The sequence below is a fragment of the Felis catus genome, chromosome C2, assembly GCF_018350175.1.
Source record: "Felis catus isolate Fca126 chromosome C2, F.catus_Fca126_mat1.0, whole genome shotgun sequence".
NCBI classification, from domain to species: Eukaryota; Metazoa; Chordata; class Mammalia; order Carnivora; family Felidae; genus Felis; species Felis catus.
The window spans coordinates 122,182,438-122,200,078 of NC_058376.1; the positions used below are offsets into that span (position 1 = coordinate 122,182,438).

Consider the following 17,641-nt stretch of genomic DNA (forward strand, 5'->3'; position numbering starts at 1 on the left):
GTCTAAAAAAAAAAAAAAAGATAAAATGCATCTTACATAGTTATAAAGGCAACCTCTAGAAGAACTAAAGTGCAAAGCTTCCAAACTGTCAGAAAGAACACAACACAAAAGACCGCACACTGAAAGATTCTGCTGTAAGAAGCAAGAGAAATCATAACACAAAGACATAAAATATGATAGTAAAACTAAGCCTGAAACACTAGCTGTGTCAATGAATGGCCATAGTAAAAAAAAAAAAAAAAAAAGTAAGTTGGAAAATAAGACAAAACTCCCAACCATATGCTACATATAAAAGACCTCTCCAGGGGCACCTGGGTGGCTCAGTCGGTTAAGCATCTGACTTCAGCCCAGGTCATGATCTCACAACCTGTGAGTTCGAACCCTGAATTGGGCTCTGTACTGGCAGCTCGGAGCCTGGAGCCTGCTTCCGATAGATTCTGTGTTTCTGTCTCTCCCCCTCCCCCACTCATGCTCTCTCTCTCAAAAATAAACATTAAAAAAATTTTTTTTTAAAAAGAGGTATCTCCAAAGCAAAGAGAGGCAACAATATTAAAGATCTAACATACCAAATAATAGCACCAAAATTCAGATCAAAAGCTACAGACAATAACAAGGAAGAACAGGCAGATAGATACCCAGCAGAGGCAGGTGACTTTAATGTACCTTTGTAAGCTTTTGACAGATCAGTGAACCAAATTAGCAAAGGACATAAAAAAATAAAAATTGCATAATTAATAAGGCAGGGTTAATTGAAGTATATATCAAAACATTTCCCATTTATCAGGCCACAAGTAAACCTTACGAAAAAAGCAGAGATAATACAGAATCTAATAACATAAAAGAAAAACTAAAAATTAATCACAAAAATATGAGACAGAACCCTACCACTTGGATATTTTACAAAACTCTGTTTTTTCTAAAGTTTATTTATTTATTTGAGAGAGAGAGAGAGAGAGAGAGAGAGCGAGCGAGCATGGGAGCATGAGTGGGGGGAGGGGCAGAGGGAAGGAGAGAGAGGGAATCCCAAGCAGGTTGCATGCTATCAGAGCAGAGCCCAACGTGGGGCTTGAACCCATGAACCATGGGATCATGACCTGAGCCGAAACCAAAAGTCGAAAGCTTAATCGACTGAGCCAGCCAGGTGTCCCTAAAAACTTTCTTCTAAACGACTCAAATCAAAAAAAGAAACCTACAAAGAATTTGCAGAATATATACAGAGTAAGAATAACAAAACACATTCCATATCTTAAAACCTGTGGGATCCTACTACTCAGAGGAAATCATGGCTGGTGTACTTATACTAGTAAGTATAAAAAATGAAAATACAAGGGGCGCCTGGGTGGCACAGTCGGTTAAGCGTCCAACTTCAGCCAGGTCACGATCTCGCGGTCCGTGAGTTTGAGCCCCACGTCAGGCTCTGGGCTGATGGCTCAGAGCCTGGAGCCTGTTTCCGATTCTGTGTCTCCCTCTCTATCTGCCCCTCCCCTGTTCATGCTCTGTCTCTCTCTGTCCTAAAAATAAATAAACGTTGAAAAAAAAATTAAAAAAAAAAATGAAAATACATGAATTAAGCATAATAAAATAGAAAAAGAATAGAACTAATGTGAGAAGTAATTCTTTGGGAAAAAGTACCACAAAAACAAAACAAAACCAATAAAACACAAAAACTGTCTAAGGCAATCATTTAATCTACCATATTATCTATTATATGGTTATTAATTATTATATCATTATCATGCTGATAGTATGTCATGAAATGATAAAACATGATGTAATGAAATAGTACTTTATGGTCTTCCACAAAACCCATAACCTCAGTCTAATCATGACAAAGATATAGGACAGATTCCAATGGGGGGTATCCAACAAAATACCTGACCAATACTCGTCAACACTGTTAAGGGCGTTAAAGACAAGGAACATCTGGGGCATCTGAGTGGCTCAGTTGGTTAAACACCAGACACTTGATTTTGGCTCAGGCCATGATCTCATGGTTTGTGGGTTCGAGCCCCACATTGGGCTCTGCTCTGACAGTGCAGAGGCTGCATGGGATTCTCTATCTCTCCCTCTCTCTCTGCCCCTCCCCTGCTCTCGTATTTGAGGGCACACACTGGCTCTCTCTCTCTCTCTCAAAAATAAATAAGCAAATAAGCTTAAAAAAAGAAAAAGGAACAAACTGTCACAGCCAAGGGGAGCCTACCTAAAGAGACATGACAACTAAATTTAATATGGTATCCTGGAACAGAGAAACGATACTAGGAGAAAACTAAGGAAATCTGAATAAAGCATAGTCTTTAGTTAACAAGGTATCAATATTGGTTAATTAGCTGTGATAAATGTACCACACTAATGTAAAATGTTAATAATAGGGAAAACTGGGTGTGAGTATATGGGAACTGTACATATTTTCTATGTAGTTTTCTATAAATCTACAACTATTCTAAAAATTAAAGTCTATTAATTAGAAAACAAATTAATTTCTAAGTTCTAGAAAATTCAAAAAAATGTACAAAACTATAAATCACCACCTATCTCATTAACCAGATGTAAACAGTGTTAGCATTTAGATTATTTCAGTTTATCTTTTTCTTAATTTACTAAATATTAGTGAATTTTCTTTTTAAAAAATGGCATCATGGGCCTTTATTCAGGTCATTTCACCTAAAATTAAATAATTTATATTTTCATATATTGTTAACTGTACTTTAAATGCAGAACTTCAATGACTAAAATAAGGAAACAATAAAACACATAAACCATTTAAGCTAATCATGTAAAGGGTGGGGAGAAGGCACAAATATGAGACATAAGAACTGAAAATGGGGGGGGCAGCTGGGTGGCTCAGTCAGTTAAGTGTCCAACGTCAGCTCAGGTCATGATCTCATGGTTCGTGGGTTCGAGCCCCACGTGAGGCTCTGTGCTGAGAACCTGGAGCCTGCTTCGGATTCTGTGCTCCTTCTCTCTCTGCCCCTCCCCCACTCACACTCTGTCTCTCTCTCTCTCTCGAAAAGAAATAAAACATTAAAAATTTATTAAAAAATAAAAAAGAAATGAAAATGGGAAATAACCAAATGGCGTAACAAAAAGCACTCATGAAAAAAGTTAGACTTGCTTATTGTTTTAATATGGGGAAATATTTAAGACACAGATTACAAATATATGACAAACAAATTGCTAAGAGAAGACCAACCCACATACAGAATGTGAAAGATACAACAAATAGTTCACACAAAAAGAAAACCAAATGGCTCCTTTGGAAAGATGTTCCACCAAATGCATAATAAAAGAGAAACAGGTTAGGGGGCGCCTGGATGGCTCAGTCGGTTAAGCCTTGGACTCTTGATTTCGGCTCAGCTCATGATCTCACAGTTTGTGGGTTCAAAGCCCTGTGTGGGTCTCTGCACTGACAGCACAGGGCCTGTCTGGGATTGTCTCTCTCCTATCTCTCTGTCCCTCACCTACTCACTCTCTCTCAAAAATAAACAAACATTTAAAAAGAGAGAGAGAAACAAGTTAGAATTGCAATGAAATGCTATTTTATTTATCAGATTAGCAAAGCTCAAAAAGTTGGATTACACCTTCCTGGAGAAGCAGACAGGCTCATATGTTGCTAAAGTGAAGGTAAAATGGTGTGACCTCAGTGACCTCAGTGAATGACATATTAACACTGTCTATCAGAATTGGAAATGCGCATACCTTTTGACCTAGCTATTCCACTGCCAGTATTTATTCAGTATTAAATATGCAGAACTATGTACATACGTATAATACATCAGACGCATAAAATACGTATTATATATAATACGTATATAATACATGTATATATCAAATATTTTATATAGATGTAATACACTGCAGCATTGTTTGTAATAGCAAAATATTGGGGGGAAAACATAACTAAAGACAGGCTAAATAAATATGGTAAATCCATGTAATGGAATACTATGCAACTGGAGAAAAGAACGTACCGATGATGAAGTCAAAGTGCAGAACCTTATGTGAGGTGTGCTGCCATTTCTGTGGAGGGCAGGGGGAGGAGTAAAAGGGAAGAGGTAGGGGAGTGAGGAGGGGGTGGGGGTGTCAAACCCAAAGGGCCCAGACAGAAATGAGGACCTGTTGCGTGTACAAGAAAACTGGACACTGTAGTTCCGTGAGCAAGACAACTTGCTTTTTTTCTCTATTCACCTTAGAGCTTCATAGCGACCTTCACTCAGCCCTCGAGCCTCAACCAGATTATGAGAAATAAACAAGATAACGTGTGAGAGGTGCAGGCTGTGTGTGGGGACTCCGTTAATAGAACCGACACTCATCCAGGGCCGTCTCTGTAAGTCTGTACAGTGTGCCCTGATGCAACGGACTGTAAGGGTTGGAATCTGCCTCGAAGGCACCTTATAGTCCCAGCTAACAGACCAGGAAACTAAGGCGCCAAGAGGAAGCAGCCTGACCGCAGCGAACGGCTAAAGGACAGCAGAGCAGTTCCCATCCTGAAGCCAAAGCCCCCATCGCACGCGCTCCTCTATGCTTTCTCCAACACTAACCTTAAGTATCTGCACTCGCTCTGTGCCAAGCGGCATGACAGCCGCTTCCCAGGAACTGTAAGGCATCTGCCCCTTTATTCAAATGAGGAAACAGGCTCAGAGAGGTTCCTAGCAAGCGGCAGGACTGAGAGGGACCCCTGGGCCATGGTAGGACAAGCCCATGCTCTCCCATTTTTCTTCCTGTAATCAGGGCTGTGTGGCCCACACAGGGCGAGCCTAAGGGAAACTGCCTTATCCTTGTGCACAGCCAGGCCCGCTTGAGAGTTGTTGCTGTTGAATGGACACCTTTAAGGTGTTTGAGAGCAACAGCGAAACCACATTCCCAGAGGAGACCCGCACTGGGTCCCTGAGGGCAAAGGCTCTCCTTCCCAGCTGCAGTCTCAGGGCCTCAAGGCCTCTGTCCCAACAGTGGCAGGTGGGGATCCCATAGGCTGCCCACACTGGGGGTGAGGCAAGGCAGACATATAACAGATGGCCCCTTTGCTGCTCCCCCCCAAGGCAGGACCCACGCAGAGTGCTGATGTCCACTAACTAGCGACTGCACATTATAATGAAGGGCAGGGTTTGAATGCCGGGCTGTGCACTGGGCCTTGGGCAAGGACATAACCTCTCTGAGACTCACCTGAGAAGGGCTGCTAACTCTGTGCTAACCTTGCCTGCCTTTACCAGGATGTCTGGAATGGCCCAGGGCACCCAGGAGGTACCCAGTAAATGGTAAGTGCTCCTTTAAACTGTGTATATTCTCTGACATTGCCATTTTGGGCCCTGAACGCACCCTAAAGACACAACCACGGGTGAGCACTAGGATTCAGCGATGGAGCGAAGGGCAGAGTGGTTCACAGCAGTGAAGAATGGAGACCAGTGCAAACGCTCAACAATAGGGGACTATGTGTTAGCTTCTAGCCCAGATCCTGGTCTGCAGCAGGGGCCCTATTCTGCCCTCACCTTCCCTGCACCCAGCCAAGACTCACAGCCTCTATAGTCTTCACCCCAGGGAAGTTCTAGCATCTTTGGTTTCCTGCAACTAGTGAGTGAATAATGAATAAAAGAGGGGCTAAGAAATTTGGTTTTAGTCCCATGGAACCTGTCACGGGCAATGGTCAGGATCAGAATCGAGGGACAGAAGGACCAGCTGACAACCGGCTCGAGGCCAGAGCTGGGAGAAAGGAAATTAGCAATGCAGAGTCCCAACTCCTAAACCGGGGCCACAGGTCAGTCTTCATGTCTGTGTCCAGGGGGGTGGAGTCCCTAGTCCTTCCTTCCTCATTTTCCCAATCCTGCCTGAGAGCTCCACCTTCTCCAGGAAGCCTGCCCTGATCCACCAGGACTCGAGGGACCTGCCCCAGACCTCTGTCCGCCCAGAGCCAGCCTGGTCTCTCTAGTCCTATTGATCTGCTTTTTTTCTACCTTTAGGGGTGTTCCTCTGAGGACAGGAATCTCTCACCTGCACGTCTCTGCTCCCCTCCAAGCACAGACAGAGGCACATGCTCTAAAGACAGGGTAGAGTACATGTATGCATGTGGAGAGGTGACAGTGACCTTCAGGGAGGTCTCACTTTCTGCTTTTTAGAGGATGTAATCAGGAGATGAGGACATGGGGCCTAGTTCTGCCATTAACACTGTCATTGCCTCTGATCACCTGACTCTTGGTACCTAATCTGCCCCTTTGTTAGGTACTGCTGTGCATGCTTCCTGCCCTAGTTCTCATGTATTCATTCAACAAACACTTGGAGGATAGCTGCCACGTGCCAGGCTCTGTGCTGCTGAGAGCTAGGGATAGAGCAGTGGCCAGGTCAGGCTCAGTCCCTGCCTTCTCTCTTCAGCCAGGAGTGGCTTGTCACATTTCTTGTCTCCACCACAGGACGTGGCACCGGGCCAGGCACACAGGAGATACAACAAAGTCCAACTTCCTGATAGGAATAATAACATCGTCTCTCAACCCAGAAAGCAGAGAGCATACTGAACAATGCTTAATGGTTCCTCTTTCACATTCCCCCCAAACCAAACTTAATTTCTTAGTCTACGCTTGGGTGGGATGCTTAATGACATTATCTGGAAGGGTCCGCCCTCGGGCTTCAACGATGACTGAGCAAGAAAACAAAAACCCAAATTGCCACTTGCCCTTCCCAGGACCCTGGTGGGTCTTGCAACACGACAGAGAAACAAGGAGATGTGAAGTGTGGAGGTTGCATCGCTTAAAGAGCCTCAGCGGTTTGCAAAATGTGACACTCAGCCTTCAGAGGCACGGGACCAGAAATCCCATTCTCAGAGGCCTGGCCAGGCTCACCCAGGCATGGGGTTTGCCACAAGACAGACGCTGCAGGAATTGGTAATGACTGGGTGAGCCACCCTCCTCTCAGTGTGGCCTTTGGCTTCAGACTTACGGGGTGGGTATGGATTTCAGTCCTTCTTGTAACTGACAGTGATGCTGCCTCCCTGGGGAGCTGAGGCTACGGGGAAGTATAAAACCAGACCGCGTCCCTCTAGGGAGAGCTCACACCAAAGGGGTCACACCCAGTGACAGGTCTGAATAATGACAAGGACTATAAAAAAAAAAAAAACAGTGCAGTTTGATACCGTTTGAATTCCTTTAACAGACGGCATACTGCTTTTCAATGTATACTACAGCATTTGTAAAATGCAAAACTAATTTAATCATGTCCCTGCTTACAATCTTCCACAGCAGGACAAAGTGCAAACCCCTAACCCTAACCTCCCCAAGTGCTCCCCTGGCCTCCACACAAACCCCTTCACTGCATCCCTACCAACCTGCCAGAATTTCCCAACAGGCACACATAAGCCCACACATTCCTGTCCTGACACGCTGCTGCCTTCGTCCCTTCCCTCTCCCTGCACACCCCCACAGGCACACAGGTGGGTAATTCAGCTCGGGAATCAACACTTCTGGGGAGCCTCCTTCCCTGCTCACAAAGCCCCTATACTTGTCTCCACCAGACTAATCACAGGAGGCCGTGACTCTCCTTAGCTGCCTGCCCACCGCCAACAAGGAAACAACTCGAGAGCAGGCCTGGGTCCCCTCACTGCAGTCCCAGGGAGTCTCCATGGCTCTGGCTCAGAGCAAGGGCTAGGTGAATGTCTACACAACACACAAGCCTGAGCAAATGAGTAAAAGAACCTCCACTGAGGCATGAGCTGGAAGTACAGAGCTCCGGCAGCTCAGGCAATTCATTTCCATCTTTATTCTTTAGTGTTTGCCTCTCCAATGGTGCCAATGAAACCTACCCTAATCTGGTTTGACTGGGATGTTTTTAAGATTCTCTTAATACAAACATTCAGTAGAGGGGCTGTTTCATCACAAGATGCTCATTCAGAGCGAAACCACCAATGATGAATGAACTAAAGAACCTCCAAGGTTTTCTCCACTGACGCCCATGATCTTTCCCCCTCTACACACATGCTTGGAGCTCACGCTACAACTGGCTGGGCAAGCCTTTTCTTCCCCAGAGCTCACAAAGAGAGCCATCTGCCCAGTTCCAGGTGGAACCGTCTCACGCCTGTCTTCCTAGAGTGTGAATCAATGAGGCTTTCCCAAGCCTCTCCTTCTTGTGGGGTTTCCATGGGAATCCTCCCACGCGTGACTGAGCCAAGAGCCCCCAAGGCAGAAGCTCAGGCTGTCAGCCAGCAAGGAGAGCAGAGGATGGGATGAAGGAGGTTGCTGGGCGGAGACCAGGCCAGCGTGCTTCGCAAGGTCATTTGAAAGAGACACTCCTCTGAGGCAGCGGAGGCCAGGGGCCCTGATACACATGCAGCCTGGGCAGGCCTGGTCACCCTGCAGCTGCTCCCATACCCAGAGGGCAGCCCCAGGCACATATGGGTTGTTCTGAGGGACAGCTGGCCTCCGTGAGGCGCAGCGTGGCTCGGGCTACAGCAAAGCTGGACCACAGGGGCTGGGGGAGGGTGCCACACTTTGGAACCCTCTCAGGGAAAATTCCATGAGGAAAACACAATAATCTTCAGGTCCAGCACCTCGTTTGTCTCCCAAGCTGAACGTTGCCCATTTGGTTTAACTGGTTGTGGGAAAACACAGGATGCCTGAAAGAAAAGCAAAAGTATTCATGCCTCAGGCTTGATTGAGGAGATCATGATAGGCACCTTCTGGGATTTCTGAAGGTCCTCTGTTAAGCCTGAGGTCTCTGGGAGCATTTTTGAGATACCAGGGAGCAGGCAAGAGAGGAAAAGGGGCTGGTGAGGAATTGGGAAAACAGGAAGGCCAGAGAGGGAAGACAGTGAGACAGAGAGAGACGATGGGGGTGGGGGTGGGGGCGGGGAGGACAAGTGAGAAGGAGTCCCCGACCCCAGGAATCTATGTAATTCAACCTATCTCACAGTATGCGGCCGAGAGGGGAGCCATCTCTGTGGTCTGGCTACCTGGAAGAACTCGGCTCCCTCCTGGACAAAGTAGAGCTCCATGTTCCCCACCAATGACATTTCACAGCACTAAGCCAGGTGGGTGACTTGGGAGCTGCTCTGGGCCTCTCCTGTGCACATATAGAGGTACAGAACTCGTGGCAGCTTCCTGCCACCTCCTGGCTCCAGGATGCACCTTGCCTGCCCCATAAACCTGGGGGTACCCCCTAGGTCACATCTTTTGTTTCTGCTCCTCTCTCTCTCCATGTGTCTTCTCTCAATTCCGGCCTCTGCAGATTCTTCCAAACTGGGTATCCAGCCCTGCCTTCTCTCCTCAGCACCACAACCCTCTTGCTGGAAGCCTCTGCCCACCAGATTAGGTGCTCCTTCAAACAGCCTTGGAAAGCCACCTGGTCTCTACCGCAAGCCACGTCTGGGGGCATGCTCACCTTCTTGGGATACCAGACATCTGGGGAGAAGATGACCCAACAGTACATGTCCAGGGCTCAACCTCAGCCTCTTCCCTCTCCAGCATACCAGGCTCCCCTCTGTGCACCCCCATTTCTGCCATGGATTTCCCCCCCACCATCCCTCTCATTTAATGCCTCCAGCTCTCCCTCAGCTCAGCTGTTGCCTGGATTACTACAATGGTCTCCTAATGGGGCTCCTGGACTCCAGTCTGTGTCCCCTAAGCCCCCTTCCACATTGCCAAGGGGTAAATCTGACCAAGCCACCACCCATCTTCTCATTCACCTCTCCACGTGGCTTCTCAGGGGAAGCTGCACCCCGTGGCTTGGCACAACAGCCCCCAAGACCTGCTCCTGCTTATTCCTCCCGCACTGCCTCCCAGCATGGCCTAGCCCAGGGTACCCATGCCAGACTCCCCCAAGCACCACATCTTGTCCATACCTTGGTGTCCTAGGAGCCTTCCCACTTTCACTTGCCTGGCTGATTGCTCCCCCCAGGCAGGCTGGGCATCCTCTGTGCCAGCCCTCCAGCTCTGTGCACCCTCATCTCTGCTGTCTTCTGCAGTGCATGCTGCATTTCTTGCTGGCAAAGCCAGCACCCGACTCTCCTCTACCTCCTGGCGGCAGCCAGCCAGCACCTGTCCCCTTGGGCTAGGTTAGAAAGTACTTGTTGGGTTGAAGAAGGAATATCCACTCCACATCTCCTGTGTATTTTGCATTTTAAGCAACAAACACTTTTTTCAAAATTAAAGTACACATTAAAAAAAAATAATAAACCAAGTACACACTTTAAATGGGGATTCAGTTCTAAACTCAATATGTGAAGCAAAAATCACACAGTCAACACTGCCCTGGAAAGGTCCACAAGGCCCATGATATCTGATTTGGGTTCACCATCCTCTTTCCCTAAGGGTTTAGCAGAGACGACTTTTTCTCACAGCCTCCGAACAGAATCTTATTTCTTGAGCTGAGCAGCAGCAGATAAACTAGTTGACTTATTTAGGAACCATGTTTTATTAAAAATGTGTTCATATTTTACATATATTTTGCTGTTGATCTTCTTTAACCAAATACGTATGGTTATGTCCACAAAAATTAAGCGCACACATTTATGTACTAATTTTTTTAAATGACTATGAGGCAGACGCTTCTGCCTGGTAACTTCACCCCAGGTCCCACCAGCCTCCTGATTTTCCACACAGAATGGCCTGTTCTAGCCAGGGAGCTGCCCTGAGACCCTTGGTTCTTATAACAACAGAGAAGGGACCTTTCAAGAGCCTGGCTATGTGACAACAGGCCAGGCAACTCAGAATTAAGTAGCCCCCATTTGGTGAGTTGAACTGGGTCTGTTCACAGAGGGATGAGGAACACTGTAGTGGCCCGGGCCTGGGCCACTTCCTGGGAGAGGAGTGAAGTCCCCCAAGGACAGGCCTGCCCAAGCTAGAAGAAGCCGCCAGTCTTAAGAAAAGCGAAGAGAAAAAGTAGTCTAGGAGGGGGAACGGCAAATGAAGTCCTTCCACTGTTGCAGCAAAACCAGAAAGGCCGGTAGTGGAGGGCAACGTGGGAAGAAAATGATGGCAAAAGGGAGTAGGGGGCAGTAACCAGACCTGGAAGACCCTGGCGGTGACCAGGCACGCTTCTCCAAGCGTGGCAGCTTGGAGAAGGTTCTAAGAGAGAGAGGACTTTGATTTAAATTTTAAAAGATGTTTCTGATTAATGCTTATTGCTAATATCTGCTGAAGTGAAAAAAATATATATCTTATTGTAGCGTGTTTTTTGTTTGTTTGTTTGTATTTTAGTAGAGATAGAACACAAGCAGGGGAGAGGGGCAGAGAGAGAGAATCTTTATCAGGCTCCATGCTTAGCGTGGAGCTAAACTCAGGGCTCACTCTCACAACCCTGGGATCATGACCAGAGCTGAAATCAAGAATTGGTAGCCCAATCAACTGAGCCTCCCCAGGGCCCCTATCTTACTTACTAAGTAAGTAAGTAAGTGAAAAGAGTGCATGTTTTCACTTGCATTCTTATTGAGGGAGGTAGAGCATCTTGTCACATGTTTAAGTGTCATTTCGCGTGTGTGGACTGTTTATGATCTTTATCCAGTTTTGGTCTTTTGCTTATTGACATGAGGAACATTTTACATATTAAAGAGATGAGCCCTTTGGATAGGAGTAATAATTCTCCCCCTACTTTGACTTTTGACTATTTATGGTGATTTCTTTCCCGTGCAGAGTTTCTTTTCATATCATTGAATTTATCAGTCTTTGAAATAAAATAGAAATGCAAACTGGAGAGATATTTGAGTGGAAAGGCCAGCAAGTTGAATGTTGTTTGCTTCTTGCCAAAGGTGGCTTAAAGTGCTTTTATTACTACTTTTTAAGGAAGTTTTCAAAATTGAATCAATGAGAAAGTATGTGTTTCAGAGGAATATGCCCTTGTGTAAAGCTTGCTTTTATCATGCTACTGACACTTTTTGTCTTTCTGCAAACTCCATTAATCTGCAGAGCTTTAAAAACAAATGAAGGTTTTGCAGGATGAGAAGAGGTTCCCCCATCAGCCTGACAGAAGGGGCAAAATACGTCTGGAGGAGAGAGGTGAGAAGGTGGGGAAACAGAGATGGAGAGACTGAGAGAGATTTAGTACATTGATCTCTTCTTATGCTGCGGTGACCGGCCGGGAAGAGGGTGGGAAGATCCTGGATCTTCCTTTTAACAGCGTTTCCCTGAGGCTCAGGCATAACATTTCACGTCTTCCGGATTTGGCTCATCAGATTGCGGGGAGGGCAGAAGGTGGGTGGCAAGATGGGGGCTCAGATTCCTAGAGAGGAGAGAACTCCTTTCTTCACAACCCCCCACCCCCAACCGCCCCCGGAGGAGGATAGGGCAGAGGAAGAAACTAAACTGGGAGAGATTAGAGTACTTGCCCAAGGTCACACGGAGGGCTGATGGTGGAGGCGGAATTCGAACTCTAGCCTGTCTCCAGAGCCCAGAACTCTCCGCCTCTTGGGGACAGCGGTACAAAACTGCCCTCCCCTCCTTTCCAGTCCGCAATAGTCCACGGTCGGCCATTAGGGAGGCTGGACAGGTCACTTTCTCAGCTTATCCCACCAGAGAGAGGTCCCGGGCTTGGTGTCCCCTCCTGGCTCGGAGCCCGTGGCGCGTCCTGCGCTACCCGCTACCCGAGCAGCCACATTTGCTGCGCTCCAGGCTCTGGCCTCCTCCCGCCTTCCTAGACCCCACCTCCTACCCCTATCCGTGACTCGCAGAGCTCGCGACCCCTTCCCTTCCTGAGCATCACCAAGTTTGTCTCCAGGCAAGGCCAGAAACTGGCCCCGAGCTGCGAGCAGCGCTCTCTTACCCCAGCGTCTAGAGTAAACGATAACAACAGACACCACTTCCTCACAGCCTACTGCGTGCCAGGCCCTTAATTTCCACCGCTCCGAATCCCCTGACCCCGCCCAGACCCCCACAATCTATTCAGTCCCCGTTAAATAGACGAGGGAGCTGCTACAGCTCCGGAAAGTTGTGACACGCTTGGGCTCACCCAGCTAATAATAATGTAGCTAGTAGCATTTGCCTGAGTACTTCCTCTGTGCCAGGCACAGGTCTACGGGCGTTACAGGCACCACCTCGTAGATCCTACCAATACTCCTATAAAATACGTACCATGACCATCCCCATCCTACGGATGAGGAAACTGAGGTTTGGCTCCTTGCCCAAGGTCACCCAGCCAGTGAATGACGGATCTTGGACCCAAACCCAGGCAGAGTGACTCGGGGGACAGTTTTTCGTGCTGTCTCCATTACAGAGAAGCGGCAGGCTTCGAACCTACGGCAAGAGGGGCCAGCCCCAAACGCCCCAAAGGCTGAGCGCAAAACCAAACCAGCTGGGACCGCCACAGCCTGCAGAGAGGAATTCCCGGGAACCCGAACAGGACCCGTGCCAGGAGCTCCCGCTGTGGTGAGTGCCTGCCCGCACGAGGTCCGCGCTGCCAGATCTTGGCTCCCGGCTCCAGCGCGCCCAAGGGCGCCCCTCGCCAGAAGCTGGACAATACTCACCATAAAAGAGAGGGCGAGCGCCTGCCGGGAGGAATCGCCAGCGCTGGCAGGTCCTGCACTCCCTGAAGAGGCGTCTGCCGCCGCCGCCGCCGCCCACTCAGGGGCGCCCGAGGAACCTCGAAGATGCCGGCTGGCTCCCCAGGGCCAGGGGCGCGTCCTCACGGCCGGTGCCCAGCAGCAGCGCCCCCTCTGCCCGGCAGGGTGGCCTGGAGTTGGAGCGTTCTTGGGGAAGTTGGCGCTCGGGCGCGGCGGGAGGGCGCGAGAGGTCGGGTGGGAGTGGGGCAGTGCCTTCCTGCGCGGATTCCGGGGACGCGCCAAGGCCCGCGCGCTAGCCGTTCCGAAGCTCCGCGCCTGACCGGGAGGGCGGCGAGTCCCGAGCTCAGGGCTCAGGGCTCACGGCCCGCGCCTCGGCCGCTGGCCCCTGGCGCGCCCTGCGTCTTCCCCGGCGCCCTGGGCGCACGTCTCGGTAGTTGGAGCTGGGGTCCTGGCCCAGGCTGCGGTGTGCTCATCGCCTTCCCCAGGGGCTGGGCGCCTTTGTGCGCGGGGCGCGCCGGCCGCCGCGGCCAGCTCTGGATGCTGCAGCCGCCGCCGCCTCCCCCTCCTCCTCCTCCTCCGCCGCCGCCCGCTCCCCGCCTTCCCGGCCGGCCCGGAGGCTGCAGCTGAAAGCCGATCCGGCTGAGCTCATCCCTGAAGGCCACTAATCCAATAGCCGCGGAAGGCGCGGCCGCCGGGAACGCCCCTTCCCCCACCATCCCGCGCCCCGGCCCGTCCCAGCTCGGGCCGCTGCCGGCGCCGCCACCTTCCCGAGGCCACCAGCTGGCGGGAGAGGGAAGTGGAGCCCGCGCCCGCGCCCCCGTGCCGAGTCGGCGCGGTCGCCATTCACCCGCCCGCTCACCCGCGCACTCCCTCACTCCCGCACTCATTCATGTGCACGGGTCCTCCCCCATTCATTCAAGCGCGCGGGGAGCTCCAGGGTGGGTGCCCCTGAGAGGGAGGAGACACCCTCGGTCACTCGGCAGCTTTGGTGTCTCTACCCAGCGCACGTGGGAAGTAGCAGCCAGGAAAAGAGGATGGCTTAATAGCCTCTTCCTCAGACACGTGTCCACACTTTATTTTTAAAGAGCAGGCTTCAGCTCGTCTTTAAATCCCAATTTCACACTGCACCTGCTTCGCGGAGCCTTCCCCACCCACCCGAGGCTCAGGGAGATGGGTCTCTCTGCTGTACCGGCCCCTAGAGCTGATGGTGGGCAGCCTCCTGCCCAGCCAGAGCGGAGACCTAAGGCAGAGGGCGTGGCCAGAGCGAAGGCCGAGGGGGTGCTTCCTTAGGGAAATTGAAAGTTCTTGGTCTGGGTATCCTCATCTCTGCTCCCGGGGTTGACTTCAGTTCCATTCCACAGTCATTTGGTCTGATCCCCGTTCTCTCTGTGCCAGGCACCAAAGAGCCTAAATGCAACAAGCGCCGGTTCATCAAAAACACAGACAGGTAAAGACCATTCAAACCAGTGAGGGAAATGTTTTGATGGAGGATCTGGAGCTCCTTTCCCGGGCTGGGAAGGGCAGTCTGGGAATGTTTCCTGGTGAAGGTAGTTACAAGAATTAGCTCCTGGAGGCAGACGGACGGGATGATCACCTAACTAGGTACCCACCCCAGCACAGAGCCTATAGCATGACTGGTGTGTGAGCAGAAGGTGGTTAAGACAAAGCTGGAGGGACAGACAGTGGTTAGGCTGCTTGAGGGTAGCCGACTCACTCCCACAGTGAGTAGACAGCCAGAGCTGTCTTCCTAAAGTCAGTGTCCTGGTACTTTCCCTAAAGTCAGCACTCTCCCTCCCTGGTACCCCATGGCCTACAGGATGCTTTCCCTCTTCTTAGCTGAGGCTAGCTCCTGAGCTCCAGTCTCATTTTTTTTTTAATTTTTTAATGTTTATTTATTTTTGAGAGAGGGAGAGAGAGCATGAGTGGAGGAGGGACAGAGAGAGAGGGAGACACAGAATCCAAAGCAGGCTCCAGGCTCCGAGCTGTCAGCACACAGCCCAACGTGGGGCTCAAACTGATGGACCCGAGATCATGACCTGACCCAAAATCAGACGCTTAACTGACTGAGCCACCCAGGCACCCACTCCAGTCTTACTTTTATGCAACTTTGCTCTGGGCCACACTGTGCTAAGACCCTCTCAGCAGCTCCAGAAAGTTGAGCTCTCTCTCTCTCTGACACAGGCCTTTGCACACAGTGATCTCTCTGCCTGATAGAGCCTGACCCCAGATAACTCTGATTCACCCTCCAGCTCTCTGCCTGTATGCCAGTTGTCTCCAGGGAGCCTTCCTGGCACTTACATTTATTTATGTGTTTATTCACAATATAATACACCCATGATCCCACTATCCAAAGCCAGGCTCCTACAGTTCCCTGTGTGCTCCTTTCCTAGTACATCTTTTTGTCTCTGCAAAAACAAACAAAACAAAACAAAACAAAACCCACTATCTGTATTGATATACATACACATATGCAGGCACTTGAAAAAAGTTATATGTATATGCCTAAACATCATCTTATGTAGTTTTATGTATTTGTTTTTTGAACTTTATTAATGCTATACTCTTGGACTTGCTGTTTGGACTCAACAGGATTCATCCACACTGATGCATGCACCTGTAGTTCCTTCATTTTCATGGCTTATAATAGTTCTTTGGGTGGACAAACAATGCTAAACCATTCCTGACACTTGTAAAAGATGGTAAGGAAGACTTTGCTCAAGGGTGAGGGGGCTTCTACAATGGGGTTTTGTTGTAGGGGAGAAAGATTAGGCTCAACTCAATACAAGGACAAGTGCGAATTTATAGGCGAGGAACTGGGTGGGGGTCAGTGGATAGAAAATTAGCACACATCAGGGGTGATGGGGATCCGTGCCACACCAACCCCACAGGGTTCTTGCTGAAGGCAGACTAGGGTGAGAGATGAGGAATTTGTTCAGATACGGAGGGTGGTCAGATACCAGAGTGGGAGATTTTCACTAAACTGACTTAGCAAATTCATTTTTCTTCCTTCTTCTTCTTCTTCTTTTTAAATGTAGATACTACCTTGATTGCTAAACTGTGTCAGCCCAACTGTGTATTTAACCATAACTCAGAGTCTGTGAAAAGAGAATCTCAGTTTAGAAGTTTAGCTCTATGCTTGAACAGAGATAGGGCTTTTTTAATCAGATAGATTCTCAGTACCAATAATTTCTACTAGATTCAGAGCATCTTTTTAAAAAAGCTTTTTTTAAAATAACTGGTTTAAGGGACTACGCTACATCTACCACATTCCATTAACACATTTAATTTCTTTTCCGGACTCAATAACATGATTCCTACAGAGCACAATCCAAAGTATTTAATGATGAGCCTTTTCAGGAACTCAGAAATGACCTAAAGTACTAATTAATATTGAATATCAGTCTATGTGTACTGTATGCACTAAAAATATAAATAATTATTTATTTTAATGACTAAATGTTGAAGTTCATTTAGACAATATGGAAAAACAGATGCTCATACACTGAGAATACGATGGTAGATTTAACGTTAAAAGTAGTAAAATAGAGGAGCTCTTGGGTGGCTCAGTCACTTAGGTATCCAACTCTTGAACTCAAGTCTTGATCTCAGGGGTGTGAGTTCAAGCCCCGTGTTGGGCGTGAAGCCTACTTAGAAAGAAAAAGAAAGAAAGAAGAAAGAAAGAAAGAAAGAAAGAAAGAAAGAAAGAAAGAAAGAAAGAAAGAAAGAAAGAAAGGAGGGAGGGAGGGAGGGAGGGAGGGAGGGAGGGAGGGAGGGAGGGAGGGAGGGAGGGAGGGAGGAAGGAAGGAAGGAAGGAAGGAAGGAAGGAAGGAAGGAAGAAATAACATAGAACATGAGCACTCTCCTTGTTTATAACCATGGATGGAGATTTACGGGTTTTTTTTTTCTCTTTTTTACCCCCTTTAGCATTTCTTCCCCTCCACCCACCCACCCACCTGTGACAACCACCAGTCTATACTCTATAAGCTTGGTTTATTTCTATTTCTATTTCTATTTCTATTTCTATTTCTATTTCTATTTCTATTTCTATTTCTATTTCTATTTTTTTAGATTTTTATTTTTTTTATTTTTTTATTTTTTTAGATTCCACATATAAAAAAGATAATAGAATATTTGTCTTTCTTTGACTTATTTCACTTAGCATAATACCCTCAATGT

At 48.4% G+C, this 17,641-nt stretch overlaps 1 protein-coding gene across 1 annotated transcript in view; it reads right to left on the reverse strand.

Moving 5' to 3' along the window:
• Nucleotides 1–14,132, reverse strand: part of SPSB4 (splA/ryanodine receptor domain and SOCS box containing 4) — an 81,962-nt gene extending 67,830 nt beyond the window's left edge. Inside the window, exon 1 of the mRNA XM_006936390.5 lies at nt 13,430–14,132. The gene's annotated coding sequence lies outside the window, so the exon portion shown is untranslated. The remainder of the gene's footprint in view (nt 1–13,429) is intronic.
• Between the last annotated feature and the right edge of the window lie 3,509 nt (nt 14,133–17,641).